Source organism: Nuphar pumila, chromosome 13, assembly GCF_984573655.1.
Source record: "Nuphar pumila chromosome 13, dmNupPumi1.hap1.1, whole genome shotgun sequence".
In the NCBI taxonomy this organism is placed as follows: Eukaryota; Viridiplantae; Streptophyta; class Magnoliopsida; order Nymphaeales; family Nymphaeaceae; genus Nuphar; species Nuphar pumila.
Window position 1 is genome coordinate 8288792 of NC_143261.1, and position 7269 is coordinate 8296060.

Below are 7269 nucleotides of genomic sequence, written 5' to 3' on the forward strand. Positions count from 1 at the left end.
TATAATTGTTGCCTTAATTTTTTATTTTAGTAAGATTATCGAAAAGGCAGACCGACATTTTTTTTTCAATGCCAATTGTAACTTAAAGGCAGAAAAAAAGAAGACAAAGTTCATAACTTTAACAATGGGGGACCTGTCACTTGAACATCCAAATGTAAGCCAATGCTACTTTCATGGTGACTTTCTCAACCATAAAAAATCCAAAATTCTAGAACAAGGCTCAGTAAGAAAGGAATAACAAAGTCGAAAAGAAATTAATCATGTATAAGACCAAAACAAGCTAAAGCAGAGAAAGGAAAAAAAAAAGGCAAGACTGATAAATAAACTTTGTATATACCCCTTAATGAGCAGGTGTAACGACCCCAACTCATACCCATGAAAAAACGGCAATTATAAAAAAAAAAAAAAGTGCGAAAACAATCCTAGAGACTTGGGCATTTATAGTTAAACACAACCACCACCACAAGAGATCTTATACTCATCTTTCATATCAAACTAATCCAAACTTTATTTATTCAAATGCATATAATTTGAGACATAAGTAAATAAAAGTAAAGAAAGCAAAAAGAAAGAGTCACGCCGTCCCAAGAATCTGTACTGCAGTCATGTAGTTCTCTCATGACTCTTCTCAAATGCAAGTCTTTTCTACTAGGCTACGAAAAATACAATAAGTAGGGTGTCAGAATCTAAAGAATCTTGTGTACAAATCTCTTTAATGAATCAAACAAGTAAAAAGAACATAAATAAGATTCATGCAATATTTTAGAGGGACATAATTATAATACATTCATAATTCAACTAATCATTCATGTAATAGAGAACAATTATTAAGCACGAAGAAACATTCAATTACAATAGGGATCACAATTTAAGCATTAAAGACATTTAACATGCATTAAAGAACAATATCATGCATTCACCAATATATCACAATTAAGGAAACAAGTAAATATGCATGATCTAATGCATAACATGAATATGTATGATTTCAGTGCAATGCATGAATAATTTATTATCTTTTATCAAAGTTTTCTTTTTATATGCATGCCCTTATTAAATGCACACAATTTAAGTTCATCTTTTTAATTACCATTGTCCGCGGATACTCCAAACGGGTATGAATTTCCAAGGTCAAGTAAGGTTCTCATGGTAACTTAACACAAGTTATATTTTATTACTGTGTTCCAAACTTAGCCCTCGACCGATATCAGAAATCAACACCATCTATTGGAACATTGAAAATTAACAACCAATGTCGGGACATTATGAAAATCAATAACCATAATGTTACTTTTTTTTGTATATCAAAACAACAGTTGTGTCTACATACCACCCCCAGGCAAAGTGGCAGACTCTTTCTACAACCGTAGCCAGTAGAAGAACCTCAATATCGAGTTCAGGAGCAACAACAACGCACACAGAGTTTTAGTATCCTCACGGTTTCCCTAAAACCGCAATATCCAAGATTCCCACACTAAAGAAAAGACATCAACGAAACATATATTACACTATTATTTAATTTCTTTTATCTTGTTATTAATTCATTTTCTTTAATTTATAAATCAACATGCATAATTAATAACAAAAGCGTGCAGTTCAACATGCCAAGCTCTTCGCGGGACCACAGCCTGTGGTAATATGAAACAGTGAAATAAGATAATAATATCATATTTGATTTTTGTGATGCATTTAACAACTAAAACAAAGAGCAACACATGCTCAAGGCTCACACAGTCCAGGATGATCCATTTGATCATCAAGGCATTCATATACAAAAATCATCAATCGCATGTCACTGTGTATTCCTTTCACATGCCTTTCAATGAACATTCACGTATGCAAAATTTTGAGATGTGCATGAAATAATAAAATTCATAAGCATATGCATGAGTGCACACATATGCAGGTTAAGAACATGCTTCCAAATCAATACACGTATTTATGTCCATAGCATAATTTCATTTAATGCAAGTATTCATGTCATACACATGCTTCAACTCACAGGTTCATACCACATGCACACTCTTATACACTACACATTTTAATCAAGCATGTGAGCATTCAAGTGATGGCGCACATGTCAAACTCATAAGTTTAAATGTATGCATATTCCAATGTTACCATGATTCAACATATTTTGGCAAGTAACAATTCCATTCTTTAGCATGTATTCGAATACACCCACTGAAGAGAAAACTAAAATTTAAAAATACACCACACATTGTATTATATTTATTTATTTATTTTTTTTAATACACTTGACCCAGTCAGCTGGGTCTGGCATGCAGCCAAAACCCACCTAGCCGACCCAGTCGGCTGAGTCAATTTCTCCAACCCAGCCGATCCAGTCGGCTGGGGGATGATTGCCCATGGCTCAGCCGACTACAGGTCGATTGGGCCTAACTGATAATTTTTTTTCTAACCTACCAGCCGACCCCACTCGAGTATGTCTGGCTTGCTCGGCTGACCCAACAAGCCCAGGCCAGCCAAACCAGGTTCAACTGAGCCTGTCATGACTGCCAAAACCCGCAAGGGCCGGGTATTGCCCAGTCGAGCCCAACTCAGCTGGGCTACCAGCTGGTCCAGCATGAGCACACATATAGATTTTTATTTTCTCTTTCAAAACGTGTAGGCATAGGCATATTTTCAATTAATCTAGCATGCAGAGACTAGTCCACACTTTAAATATGTATATACTAGCTTCATCAAGTATGCATATGCAACTTAAACATTTAGATGCTCATGAGAGTACACCTACAGCCTCAACCATACCTGCGTTATTTGTGCTGCCATCAAGAAACATACATCAATATATATGTTCTTTTTGAAATCAAAATTTCTTGTAGATCTAAAGGAATAGGCTGAACATGCATTCTTAACTCACTATTTTAGCATACATCCAATGGTCCTTCAATAGGGTATTCATAAAAAAAACAAATTTGTCATGAACAAACACATAGTAAACTGTATTTACCATAAAATAAAATTCCTTTTTGGTGTAAATATGTCATGCACAAAAAATTCTTTGTTGCTAGGTGTGAAAAATTGAATATACCTCCATGAAAGAGGGTTTACAAAACCTCATTCATGTATTTTAGAGTAGATAACTAGATTTACTCTTTTCCCATGGACTTTTCTCAAAACATCACATGAAAATCTAAGCCATGTTCTTTTTCTCATCCGAAACAAGAAAGAAACTCATACTATGTGAACAAATTATGGTAGCTATAGAAAAATGTAGATGAATGATTGGAGACTACCAGATCTTCTCCCCCTCTTCTTCTTCCTCTACTTTACCTCTTTCTCTCTCTCTTTTCTTTCTTCCCTTTCTTTTTCTCTCTTCTCTAGGGTTAGACGTTTTTTTTTTGCCTTAGTAGCTTATTTATAGGCATAGGGGGTGACCCCCCCCCCCCTTCTAAAATGGGTTGGAGAGAGAGCCTTCATCTATTATGACTCTCTCTCTTAAGTTTCCAAAATTTTTAAACTTCCTCAAATGTTGACTTTTCCAAGTCAACTGCTTTTAAAAGTCTTTCTCAAAACCACTAAAGCATGGACAAGGCTCTATAAAGAGTCTTAATCAAATATTAAAAAAAAATTGAATTAAATTAATTAATTAATATTTAATATTAAATAAATTCTCAAAAGCTTCAAAAAATTACCAAATCAACCTAGAAGGCTTCTAAACCTTAATAAACCCCAATTTAAAGGTGTTTGACGAATTTAAAGTTGAAAAAATTGTTGAGTATGGGTTTGGATCTGGATCTGAATCAAAGATTCAAATTCATCTAAAAAATCTAAATGGGTCTTGAGCTGGATCAAATCCAGATTAATATGAGTCTTGGATAGAGTTCAAATCCATATTAATTTGTATCAAATCCTTCAGATCCGGTCTGATTCAAGTCCAGATTCAGACCGCCAAACTGCTCAATTTTAAAAAAATATGATTTTTGGGTCAACCGTAGCCTGAATCGAAGAAAATAAAATATCATTACACTCAGAATTTTGAGACGCATTTAACGATATATAACTTGAATTTTGCTTCTAAAATTCGTCTGAAAATAAACTGAATTTTGCTCAAATTTAAAGGTTGAAAATAAAACTTTTTCTCACATTTTGATTGGCTCGTTTGGACCTAGTTGATGAGACCTAAACCAAGCCCAAACTCAAAAGCATTAGTCTAAAATCGAAGCTCAAACTATTTTTCTCCCAGACTTAGCCAAATTTTCAAGAATTCCAAATTTAACTAAGTTTGAAAATACGTGACAGACATTACAGTAGGCCTATCTAATCAAAAAATAAAACTCTCCGACAATCCAAATCCATGCATCCATCTAAAAATTAATCCTGAGCAATAAGAAAAACCATCTAATTGTTCAACGACTAAACATCAGAAGAGCACCATAAAAACCCTTCCACAACCCAAGAAATCCTAGTAGCCAAACTTCTTGTACCGAGCTACCTCTTTGGCATTGAGGAAGAAACCCATAGTCGTCCAACAGAGTTCTGGTAGGCGTACATGACTCTACCCGTTAGCATGATTAAGCTGCCAGTGACCACCAAAGCCCCCTCTGATATTGGGCTTGATCCATAATCCCCCCAAACTCCAAAAAGAACTAAAACCCAAGAATCTCAAAGACCAACAGAAGAATACCAACAAATCGAAAAAACAAAAAAATTAGACGAAAGAATTCGAGGATTATCGAAGAGGTATCCGACAATAACAGAGATGTCGGTGATGGTGAGAAGGCGAAAGTAATCGAGGGTGTTGAAGTTGGAGGACGAAGAGAGAGACTCAGTTAGGGCAAAATCAGAGGATTGGGAACAAAGTAACGAAAGGGGAGAGGGAGAGGGGGATTGAGACCAGCACCAGCGCCCACCATGACCGTTGCCCTTATAATACTCGGGTCAAGGTGGGCACCCTCCCCTTAAAGTGTGGATCCTCTTTAACGTGTGGTTCTTCTTCAACAAAGAAGGAAGGAAGCAAATCACGTCATGCTGAACATGAGCATTTTTTCTCATGCTGACATCGTGGCCATCAGTTTTGCATTTTAAAAAGCTCAAAAGTCAACAAAACCACGTGGCATTAATCCAAAATGCAAACAGACGCCACGATGTCGGCATAAGCAAAAACGCTTATGTTTAGCATGACCTGATGTGCTTCCGGGAATAAAAAGTAAACTTATGAAATTATTTCAAAGTTGATGCTTTTCGTCCTCAACTTGGACAGAGAAGAACTCAGGTGGTTATTTCAGCAATTTTCTAAAACTTTAAGGCCTATTTTAAATTTTTGAAAGGCCAGGCGGTTAAACCAAATTTCTTGACACATTAGGCCTTTGTAAGCACCAAACTTTTTTTTTTGTTGATAACATTCAGATTCGTATCACCAACTACCAGATTTGTATCCTTGATCCATCTGCACTCATAAAGAACTGTTGTAGTGGTGTCAACGGGTTGGATTTGGTTTGGACCCAGGTAAGTTTGCACCCGGACTTGTTTATGAGGTACTGGTACCAAGTTCAGACCAAGGTTTTATCGAGTCTGATATAGAAAAAAAACATACTCGAGTCCTATAAGAATGGCATGAGCCGAACCCGATCCATATTCAATAAAATAATATATATTAAAAAATCAGAGGAACTCGGGTTGGACCAGGGTTTGATATAAAATTTTATAAACCATACCTGGTTCCATATATGGTTTCTAATCGGACCTTCTTCTTTATCACCAAACCGTAACACGAAAGAGTTTGGTACGGGTTGGGCCCAGGTCAAACCCGATCCAGGCGTAGAGAAGAGGTGAGACAGAGGAGGGGAAGAAAAGGAAGAAACAAACTAAGAAGAAGGGAAGCGAAAAGGGGGCAAATATAAGATGGTGTCGGGTTCGGTGATCAATGAGAACAAGGGTCGATGCTTTGATTTCTGGACTGAGTTCAGCGAGTGCATGTCTCGTTGCAGGGAGCCACAAGAGTGCTCCCTCCTCCGCGAAGACTACCTCGAGTGCCTCCACCAGGGCAAGCAGGTAAACCACCCATTCCCCCAACACCCCATTCCTTTCTCGAGCTCCTCTTCTTTATCGCTTGATCAATCTTTACTCTCCCCACATTGTTGGTTTTGATCTCGCATCGGTCGAGACAATCTGTGTGATTTTAACCAATTTGTTTGATTGTGTTTGGTTTCTTGATGCCATTGCTTTCGTCTTCTGATTGCTTTTTTTCTTCTTCTGTAAGCTTCTAATTTTAAATATGTTGTGGTTGAGGAATTGATTGAATTAGTGATTTCTGGTATTGGTTCCTTATTAGATATGTTGTTGGGTCGGTGTAACTTAGATTCAGATTAGTGGAATGAAACGATTGAATAGGTATGTGTAGTTCTCAAGGAAGAGTAAGGATTTATATGCCCTACTTTGGCGGTTGGACCATGAGATTTGGCGGGCTTATATTCAAGTTGGAGTTGAACCATCCTGTAGATGTTGTTGTTGGGTTAAACCACCACGTTGGTGGTGGTTACTTACGATGTGGGTAACGCTTCTCCACATGAATGTGTTCCTTTCGTTACACCTGCAATTAGAGGGAACAATTACTCAACCGTTCTCATTTTGAGCTTATAAAAGGGTTTCATGAGCAACCCTTTGTGAGTGTGCAAAAATACATAGATTAGGAAGGAAGAGGTCGACTCACCGTCTGCATACAGAGGCCTGCGCTTGTGGTGACTGCAACATAATTTTGAGCGCATATGTAGGTGAACCCCCGTATCTTCAAGTAATCTTCTCAACTACATGATATCTATTGTTCTAGTAGCAATAGTACAATATTCAGCTTCAATTGACAATAAGTATACCTTCTATTGATTTTTGTACTTTTAAGACACTAGAGAATAACTTAAAAAGGCATAAAGACTAGTCTATGAGCTTTTATCATTAGGATCTCCTCCTCAGTTTGAAGCTGAATTAGCATTAAGCTCCATTGGAGAGGAGTAAGATAACATAAGGCCCTTAGGGAAGCGGATCAGGTCACGCTGAGAGCATATTTGCTCATGATGACATCGTGGCCATCTGATTTGCATTTTAAAAAGCTCAAAAGTCAACAAAACCACGTGGCATTCATCCAAAATGCAAACAGACGGCCATGATGTCGGCATGAGCAAAAATGCTCATGTTCAGTATGACCTGACTGCTTTCGGGAAAAAATGGTAAAGTTATGAAATTATTTCAAAGTTGACACTTTCCGTCCTCAAGTTGGACAGAGAATAACTCAGGTGGTTATTTGAGCAA